We start from the raw sequence: 14,504 nt of genomic DNA, 5'->3' as shown, positions 1-14,504 counted from the left end.
CTGGACCCCATTTAAACCAAAAGCACAATCTGCATTTGTATGGATATTATCTTGCCTGTTTCTATGTCCTGTGGATATTTTCTTACATGTCCAATGAGATCCAAGATTCTCATTGTCAAGGTCCATTTATTCTCCTTTTTTCCCCAATATAGTTCTGGCTACACAGATACATCTGTGGTTGATCTAATAATTAAATACTAACACAGGGAATATCTGAACAGATAACAAGAACTACAGGGATGGGAAAACCAAGCAGAATGAACCAAACTGCTATTTCAGACTTCTTCCTTCTAGGACTCTCTGAGCAGCCAGAGGAGCAATCTCTCCTATTTGGCGTTTTTCTGGGTGTGTACCTGTTCACCATGACAGGGAAACTGCTCATCATCCTGGTCATCAGCTCTGACCCACACCTTCATACTCCCATGTACTTCTTCCTGGCAAACTTATCATTAACTGATGTCTGTTTCACCTCTGCTTCAATACCCAAAATGCTGGCCAACATTCATACCCAGAGTTGGACCATCTCCCATTCTGGTTGCCTTGCACAGCTGTATCTCCTCCTTGTGTTTGGTGGCCTTGACAACTGCCTTCTGGCTGTGATGGCATATGACTGCTATGTGGTCATCTGTCAGCTACTCCATTACAGCACAGCTATGAGTCCCTTTGTGCACTAATGCTGGGTGCTAACCAACTGCCCTGCCCTGGTGAACACACTGCCTCTGACCTGTGTGGCCTTCTGTGCCCACAAAGCCATCCCTCACTTCTACTGTGATCCCAGTGCTCTACTGAAGCTTGCCTGCTCAGATACCCACATTAATGAGCTGATGATCATCACCATGGGCCTGATGTTCCTCACGGTTCCCCTCATGCTGATTGTCCTCTCCTATGTCCGCATTTCCTGGACTATGTTTGGCATCTCATCTCCTGGAGGGTGCTAGAAAGCCTTCTCTACCTGTGGTTCTCACCTCACAGTGGTTCTGCTCTTCTATGGATCTCTTATAGGTGTTTATTTATTTCCTCCATCAACTCACTCTGCAGAGAATCAAAGCAGGGATGCCATTCTCTATGGTGATTATCCCCATGCTAAATCCATTCATCTATAGCTTGACGAACAGAGACATGAAGGAGGCCTTGTGTAAACTATTTGGCAATTGGAAAACATTCCTCTCACCATGACGGTGATGCCTGGTCCTGGTATCCTGAGCAACCCTGCCCTCCATCATTTTGGTGATTTCACCACTCTCAGACTGATTTTTAAGGGAAGGTTATCAGGTAACTCCGGGTTAGGGGCACAACAAAAAGGAGATTCTCACTCATTTATTTGGCTTTAGAATGAGATGTTCTGTCTCAGGCTTTCTCTGGATCTCAGTGCTAAGGGAAGGCAAGACACCATTCTCCTTTCTCATCTCTAAAACCAGAGTATTAGCCAGAGTGAACTAATGTATATGACATACACTCTGGATTCAAGTACCCCTACTCTTGGGTACTATGGCACAGGGTGAAGGTATGAGAATACAAACATGTATTGAGTATTTACAAGGTTCCTCATTGTTCTTCACATCAGTTCTTTGAGGCAGGGTTGTAAAAAGTATGACTCAGAATGTAAATAACTTCCCCAAACCAGGTAAGTTTGATTCTAATACTCATCATCTTTCTACTATACCACATTGTGGAGATCATGATAAATATTGAAGGATTGTCATAGGAGATGAAGAATTAAATTAATATATATTTTATGGTATTTCCTTAATATTTCATTTATTTAACTCAAGAACACTCCTTTCTGTTATGGTAATGGCTGGTGAAACAGAGTCAATATTTATGTATTCCTACTGTTGTGCCAACTTTGTACTAAAGTATCCAGTTTATTTTCTGGGTTCTTTAATAAAATATCAAAAATGCAAACACAAAACTATAAATCACGTGTGCTGGAAATTTTAGAGCAATAATTTGAGGAAAGGTAGTCTGGTGGAAATGGGTGTTCTGAGAAGTCACAAGCTTAACAGAGGTTATATTTTTGCAGTGGGGTTACAGGTTACTATTTTTTTTTTTATATCCACATGTTTCAAATGAGGGTATTTTTAGAACTAGGAATTAAATTTGAGAGTTGGCAAAACAATATTACAATGATTAGAAAGTCACCCCAGAGAGATAAAGAAGCACCTAAAAACAGGGCTCTCCAAAGACTCAAAGTCCAGTTCATCCTTGATGAAGTTTTTTTTTTTTAATTTTTTTTTCAGCGTTTATTTATTTTTTTGGGGACAGAGAGAGACAGAGCATGAACAGGGGAGGGGCAGAGAGAGAGGGAGACACAGAATCGGAAACAGGCTCCAGGCTCTGAGCCATCAGCCCAGAGCCTGACGCGGGGCTCGAACTCACGGACCGCGAGATCGTGACCTGGCTGAAGTCGGACGCTTAACCGACTGCGCCACCCAGGCGCTCCGATCAAGTTTATTAAAAAGGAGGGTGTGACTTTTTGATGTCTTCTACAACAGATCTTGCTTTGAAAGGAAGACGATTATACAAGAAGAAGATTGCACCTGTGTGCGTTTCCCTTTGACCATCCTCCCTTCTCTCCATCCCTTCTTCTTAGATAGAAGAGGTGGAAATAACATGACAACCAGGGAAACCAGACCAGACCATCCTGGCCTTGAAGTAGGTTACATGCCCTGACCACAGCAATCTACTACTGCAATTTCTAGTAGGAAAGCAGAGGTTTAAAAAATCAACTTTGGGGCACCTGGGTGGCTCAGTCGGTTGAGTGTCCGACTTCCGCTCAGGTCATGATCTCACAGCTGGTGAGTTCCAGCCCCGTGTCAGGCTCTGTGCTGACAGCTTGGAGCCTGGGGCCTGCTTCTGATTCTGTGTCTCCCTCTCTCTCTCTGCCCCTGACACACTCACATTCTGTCTCTGTCTCTCTCAAGAGTGAATAAACATTAAAAAAAAAAATTTTTTTAAATCAACCTTTGTGTTTGTCGGTAATATCCCTTTTTTTTCTGAGCCAATTTCTTACCTTAATATCACCACCTCTGCCCTCCAGGCACCCAAATACACCATACTGTTTACTATCTATTCAGTCTGTTCTCCGCCCTGTATAAATAGGCTATCTTAGCAATCAAACTCCCATTCCTGGAGGGCTAAACCAAATATCATTATATCTCTTAAAAGACATGCACTCAATCGGCGAGTAAGGTTCACTCTCCCGCAGGACCATTTACACTTTTGAAGGTGATCTTCTTAAACCAAATGGACTCAAATGGATAGGATATTTCTGGAGATATTTCTGAGTCCAGAAATTTTAGGTGCAGGTATATTGATGAATATATATGGTTATACCTTATCTGTTTCTCCTAGTCTCTTGTTCTCAACTATATTTGCCCCTTATAAGACTCATAAAATAACCAGAATATTGTTTAGGCAGGGGTAATGACTTGGTAAAGGACAGCATAAGTATTGTAAATAAAGACTCCATAAATTAAAAAGTCACTGGTGCTTTACTTTTTTTTTCAGAAGGTATATTTGCTTTATTTGTCATTTTAAAAACTATATTCAAACTTTAATATATTTTAATTAGGTAAAGTATTTCTTTTGTATACAAAAATTTAGAGACTTTATGTCATATCTAAGAATCCCACTATATATCCTGTGGGATATAGATAGCTAATTACAACTAATAAAATTCTGAGAATGGAAATAGTCCTTTACATAGTACAGAATCACAATGTAAAAATTTTAGAAATAACGTCATCCCAAATTTATATTGTAAAATACTATTAGATATTATAATTGTGTTGTTTTAATGACAATAATTGATGCTGTATAAAAGCAGGTGAGGGAGATATTCTGAAATGCTACTGGTAATTGGAATACAAATTGGTATAGACTTCCAGGAAATAAGTTGATAATATATATTTAGAGCATAAAAAATATTTGTACCAGGGCACCTGGGTGGCTCAGTAAGTTAAGCATCTGACTTCAGCTCAGGTCATGATCTCACAGTCTGTGAGTTCAAGCCCCGTGTCGGGCTCTGTGCTAACAGCTCAGAGCCTGGAGCCTGCTTTGGATTCTGTGCCTCCCTCTCTCTCTGCCCCTCCCCTGCTCATGCTCTGTCTCTCTCTGTCTCAAAAATAAATAAAACATTTAAAAAAAATTTGTACCTTATGACCTACTCTTTCACTTCCAGGAGTTTGATCAAGGAAATAGTAAAACAATATTATTTATAACTTTGCTCTCAGTATCCAAGAGTCTCTTATGGTTTGCCTCCCTCCCTCTCTGTAACTTTTTTTTCCCCTTCCCCTCCCCTGTGGTCTTCTGTTAAGTTTCTGAAGACCCACATATGAGTGAAAACATATGGTATCTGTCTTTCTCTGACTTATTTCACTTAGCATAACACTCTCCAGTTCCATGCACATTGCTGCAAATGGCCAGATTTCATTCTTTCTCATTGCCAAGTAGTATTCCATTGTATATATAAACCACATCTTCTTTATCCATTCGTCAGTAATAACTTTGATATAAAGATATTACTCATAAGAGAAACAGAAAGCTCTCAAATTTTAGTCATTGTGGCTAATTATGCTATGTTGATATGATTGAGTAGTGTGTGAGCTTTCCAATATCTGATAACACATCACTATACTGAACTCATTATGAATTCATTATTCATAATACTTGTCTAAAAAAACTTGAATATACCAAAATATTAAAAGGTACTATCCCAGGGTGATGGAATTATGTATGATTGTTCTTGTCTCTCTTCCATATCCACTTTCCACTTGTATTTTCCATAGTAAAATCTTACTTCAATAAACATAAATAGAAATATCTTTAAATTTTTATATCAATTCTTTTTGGCCAATATGTATACTCTGGTTGTCTGGAGTTTTCTGTGGAAATAAAATTAATATTTCTCTTGTTTAAGAGAGAATTTCTAGAAAACTCTGTTTTCCACAAAGAGATGCTAGATGAGGTTATTATATACAGATCTTCCTTGACTCATAATGGAATATGTCCTGATGAACCCACCATAAGTTGACAATATCCTGAAGTTAGAATGCATTTCATACACCTCACCTACTGAACATCACAGCTTAGCCCAGCCTACCTTACATGTGCTCAGGATGCTTACATTAGCCTACAGGTGCACAAAATCATCTAACACAAAGTCTATTTTATAACTGTTGGATAACTCATGCACTTTATTGAATACCATATGGAAAGTGACAATGGAGATGGGTGTATGGGACAGAATGGTTGCAAGTGTATTGCTTGTTTACCCCCCTGATCACATGGCTGACTGGAAGCTGTTGCTGTTGCTGCCGGCATCCCAAGAGAGCATCATGATATGTGCCACATATTGCTAGCTCAGGAAAAGATCAAAATTCAAAGTACTGTTTGTACTGAATGCATATCACTTTTGCACTATTATACAGTTGAAAATTCATTAAGTTGAATCATCAACCATCTGTATTCTGCTACAAGGGAGAGAGACAGAGGCTTTTTTAAAGAAAATTAAGTATTTTAAAAAATAGAAAAGGTTCATTTGTCTTAAAAATCAGTTATGATGTCATTTTTCATTTGAGACTGAAAGGGTTTTCTGTCTATCCACATAAGCATCACGGGCCTGACAGGGTTAAGTCTACATTTCTTTATCTATTTTATTCATCAACGTTCTGGGTAGGCAAAAGAAACCACCATTGGTATTTTAAGCAAAAATTAAGTTAATCCGAGGAATTGGGTCCTTACAAAGTCATTTACAGTGTCATAGAATCACAGGCTCTAGAATGAGTCGCTAGGAATAAATGTGAGGACAAGAATAATGAGACCAACATGGAGTACTTCTACCTCTTATGTCATCAGGAAGGTGGGGAATCAGAAGGTCGCCATTGGAACTATGAATTCAGGAGCATATCCGTGCAGCTACAACCCAGATATCAGGGATTAACATAAAAAATACATGTTTATTCCCCCTAAACTGATGACTGGACCCAGAAAAGTGGAATCCAACTGCTATTCTCAATGCAACTGCCTGTCAGCATCTATGTACCTGCTGATTGGACGCCGAAATTCTACTGCAGAAAAAAATGCTCCATTAATACATCTGACAGTAGAAAAGGCAAAAATAAACAAAAACAAAAACCCCAAATGCGCTTCATCTCATTTCACTATTCCAAATTTCACAAAAGTACATCTATTGAATAGAACCTAATTCATATCCAGGACCTGACCCGCAAAGGAGTCTGGGGAAAGTATTCCTTTCTTCTTTCCAGCTTTTCAAGTGTAGGAAGGTACAGCAGAACAAAGTCAGAATGGATGGAGAGTGCCAACTGATCATTTCTCAAACAGTTACTAATAAAACCATTGAATGATAACTTTTTTCTTTTTCTAAATTGATATGCCTGATTCATAGTAATTTAAGTTCCCATATTGTCAAGGCAGAGGAACAACAGTACTAAAATATTTAGTATGGTCTGGATCTTTCAGGGAATATAGATTAATGCTGAAGATCATAGAATGCCAAGAGCACTCACAAGAATTATGGAAAAGGAATTCTCAGAAAAGGGGTAAATGTTTCAATGGCCAAGCTAATAACCATGCTCTGAGTGTGCTGATTTAAGTATGTCATAAAAGTATATGAAAAGATGTTCAACATCATTAGTCATTAGAGAAATACAATTCAAAACCACAGAGAGATTTCACTCTACATCCACTAAGATGACTAAAATAAAACAACAGCAACAACAACAACAGACAATAGCAAGTGTTGATGAGAATGTGAATAAACTGGTGGGATAAACTAGTGGGATAAACTGGTGGGATAACTGCCAGTAGGAAGGTGAAATGGTACAGGCACTTTGGGAACTAGTTTTCAGTTTCTCTGAAATTAAGCATAACTTTGCTGTATGATCCAGCAATCCCACTCTGAAGTATATATACAAAAGAACCGAACACATGTCCACACAAAAACTTGTACATTCATATTCATAGCAGCATTATTCACAACAGCCAAAAAGTGGAAACAACTCAAATGTCCATCAACGGATGAGTGGATAAACAAAAGTGGTAGATCCATATAATGGAATATTATTCAGCAATCAAAAGGAATGAAGTACTAATTCATGCTGCAAAATGAACAGATCTTGAAAATATTAAGCAAAATTCAAGCCAATCAAAAAGGGCTTCATATTATATCAGTCCATTTATATGAAATGTCCAGAATAGGAAAATCCAGAGAGAGAAGGTAGGTTGGTGGTTTCTAAGGGCTAGGAGAAAGGGGAAATAAGGACTGAATGCTAGGGATACAATAACACAGTTTATAACTGTACAAAAATTAAGAAATATATACAGATGATCTTAACAAAATATGTGTATACTAGTACATTAAAAACTCTAAAACATTCATGAGTAAAATTAAAGCAGACTCAAATACATAGAGATGTACCATGCACATGGACTGAATGACTCAGTATTGTTATGGTGGCAGGTTTCCTCCCAAAATGATCTATAGATTCAATGTGGTTAAAGCACATTGACTACTAAAGCAGACTACTTTTAGAAGCTAATGCTTAATTTTATATAGAAATAAAAAGAAATCAGAATAGCCAAAACAATTTAAAAATGAGAAACCTGGCAGACTTACGCTGTCTAATTTCAACACTTTTTATAAATCCATAGCAATGAAAATAATAATTGCATGAAAATAGGAATATAGATCAACGAACAGAGTGAATAATCCTGAAATAGACCAATATGTATATGATCAATTAATATTTTACAAATGTGCCAACATAACTCAATGTAGAAAAGATATTGTTTCCACAAATTGTGCCAGCATCATTCAATATCTATCTACCTACCTACCTATATTTATATGTATTTCAATATATATTAAATGAACAAAGACTCTTATGTTGTACCATATACAAAACGGAGCCTGAAATGGGCCAAATGTGTAAGAACTATAACTATAAAACCTTTAGAAGAAAACACTGAACAAAATCCTGGTAAACATGGGGTAGGCAAAAGTTCCTTAGGTGGGACACAGAAGTCTAGAAAAATTTATAATTTAGATTTCTTAAAAATAAAATGTATTTGCTCTTTAAAAGAGACTCTTTATAAAATATAATTAAAAACCCACAAGCCTCAGACTGGCAGAAAATATTTGCAGAACATATTTCTAATAACGACTTGAATCCAGAATACATACAGAGGACAAGCAACCCAATTATTTTAAAAAAGCACACACAAAAGACTTGAAAAGTTATTTCACCAAAGGCGATACATAGCAAATCAGCTTGTGTAAAGAAACTCAACATCGTTAGTCCTTAGATAACAGGGAATGAAAGGCACAAGAAGATACTACGATGAACTCACTAAAATGGCTAAAATTCAAAGGACTGACCACACCCCGTGGTACTGAGAATGTTAGAAAGTAGAATTTTCTCATACATTGTTGGTAGTAATGCAGAGTGCAGAGCCACGTGGGGAAACGGTTGGGCAGCTTCTCATAAAGTTTAAACATACACTTGACCCAACAATTCCACTTGCAAGTACTTACCTGAGAGAAAGGAAAACTTCATACAGGGATCTGTATGCATGGCTATCCATGTATACACATGTATGGGGCAAAGGTGATCCTGCAGTGAGTGACAGTGATGTGCAGTGAAGAAAGGATGGCCCATCCAACAAATGGTGCCAAAGTAACTGAATGTCTCTACAGAAGAAAGATGAAGTATAACTCATGGTAACAAAAATAATTACTTCTGGAAGGATGATAGATCTAACTATAAAAGGTAAAAAAAAAAAAAAGCTGTTTGGAAATAACATGGAGAGTATCTCTATATATTTGGCCAGATTACAACAAAACACAAAAAGTACTCATCATAAAGGAACAAATAGATTAACTGAACTACATTAAATTTATGATTTGTTATTCACCAAAATATATTATTTATACCATTTGGATAATGTAAAGGCAACGCAGAGATTATCGATTGATCAATCGATCAATTAGTCCATCTATCAATCCATATATCCATCTATCTTCACCAGATAAGTCAAATTCAGAATATATGAAAGGTTCTCCAATACGATAAGAAAAAAGAAAAAAAATGCAGTATAAAAATAAGCACAAGATTTAACTAGCTACTTCACACAAGAAGATACCCAAATGAAAAATGCCCATATTAAAAGGTGTTTGGGGCCCCTGGGTGGCTCAGTCGGTTGAGTGTCCAACTTTGGCTCAGGTCACGGTTTCTCAGTTTGTGAGTTTGAGTCCTGCGTCCGGCTCTGTGCTGGCAGCTCAGAGCCTGGAACTGTTTCAGATTCTTGTCTCCCTCTCTCTGCCCTCCCCCTTCACTCTCTGTCTCTGTATCTCTCTCTCAAATATAAACATTAAAAAAATGTTAAAAGATGCTCAAATTAAGTTAATATCAAATACAAATTAAAACCACAATAAGGTACTATTACACACCCATCAGCACTGCTAACACTCAAAAGACTAGCAATCTGGGTCTTACTAGAGCAACTAAAACCTTGTGCTACAAATGGAGGTTTATATTAGTATAAACCCCTGGAGTGCCATTCGGTATTACCTATAAATGTACGCCCCGTGACACAGCATTTCCATTCCTATGTACATACTCCAGCAAACTGCATGTATATGCTTATTTATAAGATATTTACAAGATATCCATGGCAGCTCTATTCATAATAGTCTCAAACTAGAAAAAACCTAATTGCCCATCTACATTATAATTGATTAAAAATGGCAGTATAATCACATAGTGGAATTCTCAACAAAATCAGAATAAACCAAATACACACTAAACGTTGATGTAGCTCACAAATGGTAAATGAAATAAATCATTGCAACTGAAAAATTGGTCTACATTATCAATTTCTCAATTTCTGCTCTACAAAAGACACCTTAGTTGCACTTTATGAGGAGAATAAGACACAGGAGGGTCAGAATACTGGCCATGATACTTGGGCCAAGACGATCTCAAGTTGGGATGAAAAAACAGATGCCTGCACCTTTTACCCAAGCTTCCTTCTGTGTTACAGATTGCAGTGACTGGGGTGACAGTAGCAAGCCCAGAGCAGTGCCTCTCAAGTAGATGGATGGGGGAACACCCTCTAAGGGTGTACAGGTAGAACAGGAATCCCACTTGAAAGCAGCGATGCACCTTCTCCCCTTCGGGATTCAGAGATAATTAGTCCTCTGTTCCCACTAATGAGAATGCTGGAGCCTCCAAATCTGATAAATATTCCCACCATGGGCCCCCTCAGGCCCTCTCAGTTCCATTAATTGAGACTCCACAAATCTACCCTGCAGTTACCCACCACACTAGATTTCCTTTCCACTCCATAAGGGGTACAGGCTGAGTCTCCAGATGGGGCTGTGATGCGACTTTGCATTGTCCAAGGAGAAAGTGTTTTGGCCACAGAACCCCGCTGTTCAATAACGTGTGAGATTGGTTGAGATCGCTTGGGTAAGTGATGAATCAGACAGACCAGAGTTCAAGTCTGGGTTTTACTACTTACCAGCTGCTTCATTTGGGACAAATTCCTTCACCTCAGTTTCCTTATCTGAAAAACAGAGAATTCATCTTATAAGATAGTGAAAATGCAGTGAGGTAAGTAAAGTCATTTTAGCACAGTGTGTCGCAGATAAGCCAATTCTCATTAATTCTTCATACTATTGTGATCACTGAGACGTTTTGTAATTTACCCACAACTAAGAGATGACCCAGGTAGTTTTTTACACCCAGATCCATACTCTTAAGCGCTGAGTCATTCTGCCCCCTGTTATGGGGAAAAAGACTCTAGAGAATGGATCGCACGAGAAAATCGGGAGGCAGCTACTCTATGTCTTTCTGAAATGCTATGCCTCCTGAGTGCTCTTTTCTCCAAGTCGTTCCAATGTTCCCTCTGCAGATCCATCTCCATTTCTGGTCCACTGTAACAAAGGTTTGTTTGCACACAGTGTGGTGGCCAGAATGCTGCTTCTTTTCCTAATTCTACAGGAACTTCAATTTCTGTATGTATTTATGTCTTCAGATCCCAAACTAACTGGCTAAACTCTATACCACTAACTCCAAGTTTTTGAAAAGACAACTCGATTGACTCCGCTTGATTCAGGGGACTCCATGGTTCCATCATCTGTGGCCAGAGAGCCTGGGACATGTATTATGTAACTCTTCTTGCTCACTCTTCTCCTGCCACATGGGTTCTCCCACACTCAGGCCCTTTACCACCTTTGGACTTTCACATGGGCTAGGAGGTTTACTATCCTCCTGTTCTTTCTTCTGCCCCTGATAGAGCTCATTACTAGTTCAGGTACCCAATTATACTTAACTTTCTTAAAGAAATTCTCCCTGACCTCTTATCTAAATTAGGTCCTCCATCACGATCTTGCGGTCCGTGAGTTCCAGCCCCGCGTCAGGCTCTGGGCTGATGGCTCAGAGCTTGGAGCCTGTTTCCGATTCTGTGTCTCCCTCTCTCTCTGCCCCTCCCCCGTTCATGCTCTGTCTCTCTCTGTCCTAAAAATAAATAAACGTTGAAAAAAAAATTTTTTTTAATAAATTAGGTCCTCCAATTATACTTTCTCAGTGATATTACCACACTTCTCCTTTTCAGTACTATTCAGAGTTTCTAACTACATATTCACTTGTTTAATTATTTATTGTCAGTCTCTCTAATTAGCCTGCAAGGCCAGGGACTGTGCCTATTCTGATTAACCATAAATATCCAGTGCCCACAGGCATTTCTGGCATAAGGTAGGCAACCAGTAGGTATTTGAATAGATGAAATATTGCAAACATGGCTCCCTAGACCCACTGTAGAGGCATTCTAAAGGATGAGTCTACCCCACATGGTTACACTCCCAAAGTAGTGGGAAAACCCAAAGTACTCCCAAAGTTGACAAATATCTGTAGTGCCCATGAGAAAGTAAAGATCTTCCTATCTTAGGAAGCAGAGTTGTATAATGGACTGACTTCCAGGTTTGGCAGAAAAGAGATCTTGGTTTGAATATTGACTTGTCCTCTTACTAGCTATATGATCTTAGGCTGGTCAGTTAGTCTCTCTGATCTGAAAATGTAAGGTAAACATATTTAGTACATGGGTGGTATAGATTAAACGATAGAAGTCATTGGCACACAGTAGACATATCACAAATAGCTTTTATACCTATGATTTTTGAACGGGCCCTGAAAGCCTTTGCCTTTTTCATTCTCTCCCCTTCTGGGAATAACAGAGTTAGCCACATCTCTGGCACCTCCCTCCTAGTTTTCTGACGTTTCCAGGACATTACAGGGATTCTGCCTAATTTAAGAAATATTTTAGAGATCATTTCTCTGATTCTTCTAGCTGTACAGTTTTTAAATAGCCCCTGAGGGTAAAAGAAATCACCTTCATTCTTTTCTGTTCATTTTAGATACTTTTACTATTTGTACCTCTAGGGTACAGGTGCAGCCAGAGAAGTGAAAAGCCTTTTGCTACACATCAGATCCATCACTTGTGGTTCCTTGAGAAAAGTCCCTAAACTTTCTAAAGTGGAGCCCAAATCCATCCACTTCACTCTATTTCCCCAGCTACTTTTCTGGGTCCCTCATGTGTTTCCTTACAGGCCTCCCCATTGGCATTCTGGCCCCTACAATCTTCTCCACAGCAGTGGAATACTCTTTCCATATTGTAGGTCAGATTATGGCTTCTGCTGCTTAAACACCCCCCATGCCCATGGCTCTCTGATGGTTCTGAGAATCTGCACTCTCTGGTCATTCCTGATGGTGCCCACCTCCTCACCCACCTCTCCTGCCACTCGCCTTTGCTCACTACACTTGACCCCACTTGCCTTCTTCCTGCTTCCCCAAATACATGTGCTCCTCCCACGTTTGCATTTATTGTTTCTTATAGGAAATACACTTCCCCCAATTCTTCACTTGGCCGGGCCTTTCTTATCCATTCCTCCTTGAGTCTTTTGTTGACCATGAAATTTAAAGGGATCTGCTAGTCATTGCTACATTTTGTTTTCACTTTAACACCTATTTTCTTTTTTAAAAAATTTTTAACATTTATTTATCATGGAGAGACAGAGAGAGACAGAGCATGAGCAGGGGAGGGACAGAGAGAGCGGGAGACACAGAATCCTAAGCAGACTCCAGGTTCTGAGCTGTCAGCACAGAGCCTGACACGGGGCTCGCACTCACAAACCGCGAGATCATGACCTGAGCTGAAGATGACGCTTAAACAGACTGAGCCACCCAGGCACCCCAACACCTATTTTCTTGTTTACTTAAGTGTTTGTTACATGGTTCCTCTGACTAGAATACTAACTAAAAGAGGGCAGGAACCCTGCTGGGTTCCTTACCATTGTTTTTCTGGTACTTGAGAGCAGGGACTGACACATAGTAAGTACTTGTTGAATGTGGAATGAATAAATAAGTTAGTCCTGGGTGCCTTATCAAAGGCAGACTGGTAAAGAGGTTTTTTTGTGTTTGTTTTTTTTTATAAATTAAATTCTAGTTAACGTACAGTGTTGTCTTGGCTTCAGGAGTAGAACTCAGTGATTCATCTCTTACATATGACATTCAGTGCTCATCTGGAAAAGTGCTCTCCTTAATGCCCATCACCCATTTAATGCCCATCACCCACCTCCCCTCCAGCAACCCTCAGTTTGCTCTCTGTATTGAGTCTCTTATGGTTTGCCCCCCCCGTTTTTACATTATTTTCCCTTCTCTTTCCCTATGTTCATCTGTTGTGTTTCTCAAATTCCACATATGAGTGAAATTATATGATATCTGTCTTTCTCTGACTTATTTTACTAAGCATAATACCCTATAGTTCCATCCATGTTGTTGCAAATGGCAAGATTTCATTCTTTTTGATCATCTAGTAGTATTCCATTGTATATACACATACCACATCTTCTGGATCCATTCATTAGTCGATGGACATTTTGGGCTCTTTCCATAATTTGGCTATTATTGATAGCACTGCTACAAACATTGGGGTGCATGTGCCCCTTTGAATCAGCAGTTTTGTATTCTTTGGATACATTCCTGGCAGTGTAATTGCTGGGTTGTAGTGTAGTTCTATTTTAAATTTTTTAAGGAAACTCCATATTGTTTTCTAGAGTGGCCACACCAGTTTGCATTCCCACCAGCAGTGCAAAAGGATTCCCCTTTCTCCACATCCTCATCAACATCTGTCCTTTCCTGAGTTGTTAATTTTAGCCATTCTGACAGGTGCAAGGTGGTATCTCGTTGTGGTTTTGATTTGTATTTCCCCGATGATGAGCGATGTAGAGCATCTTTTCACGTGTCTGTTAGCCATCTGAATGTCTTCTTTGGAAAAGGGTCTATTCATGTCTTCTGCCCATTTCTTAAGTGGATTATTTGGTTTTTGAGTGTTGAGTTTGGTAAGTTCTTTTTTTTTCCAGTGAAGCAATGATATTTTTATATTTATTATTTATTTTTATTCTTATTATTTTTAAACTTAAA

At 38.9% G+C, this 14,504-nt stretch overlaps 1 pseudogene; it reads left to right on the top strand.

Moving 5' to 3' along the window:
- Window positions 1–239: 239 nt before the first annotated feature.
- Window positions 240–1,176, top strand: LOC125150477 (olfactory receptor 1N2-like; annotated as a pseudogene).
- Window positions 1,177–14,504: the final 13,328 nt, after the last annotated feature.

This window comes from Prionailurus viverrinus, chromosome D4 (genome assembly GCF_022837055.1).
Source record: "Prionailurus viverrinus isolate Anna chromosome D4, UM_Priviv_1.0, whole genome shotgun sequence".
In the NCBI taxonomy this organism is placed as follows: Eukaryota; Metazoa; Chordata; class Mammalia; order Carnivora; family Felidae; genus Prionailurus; species Prionailurus viverrinus.
The sequence above is the reverse complement of the archived record's forward strand: the minus strand, read 5'-3'. Positions and strand labels throughout refer to the sequence as shown.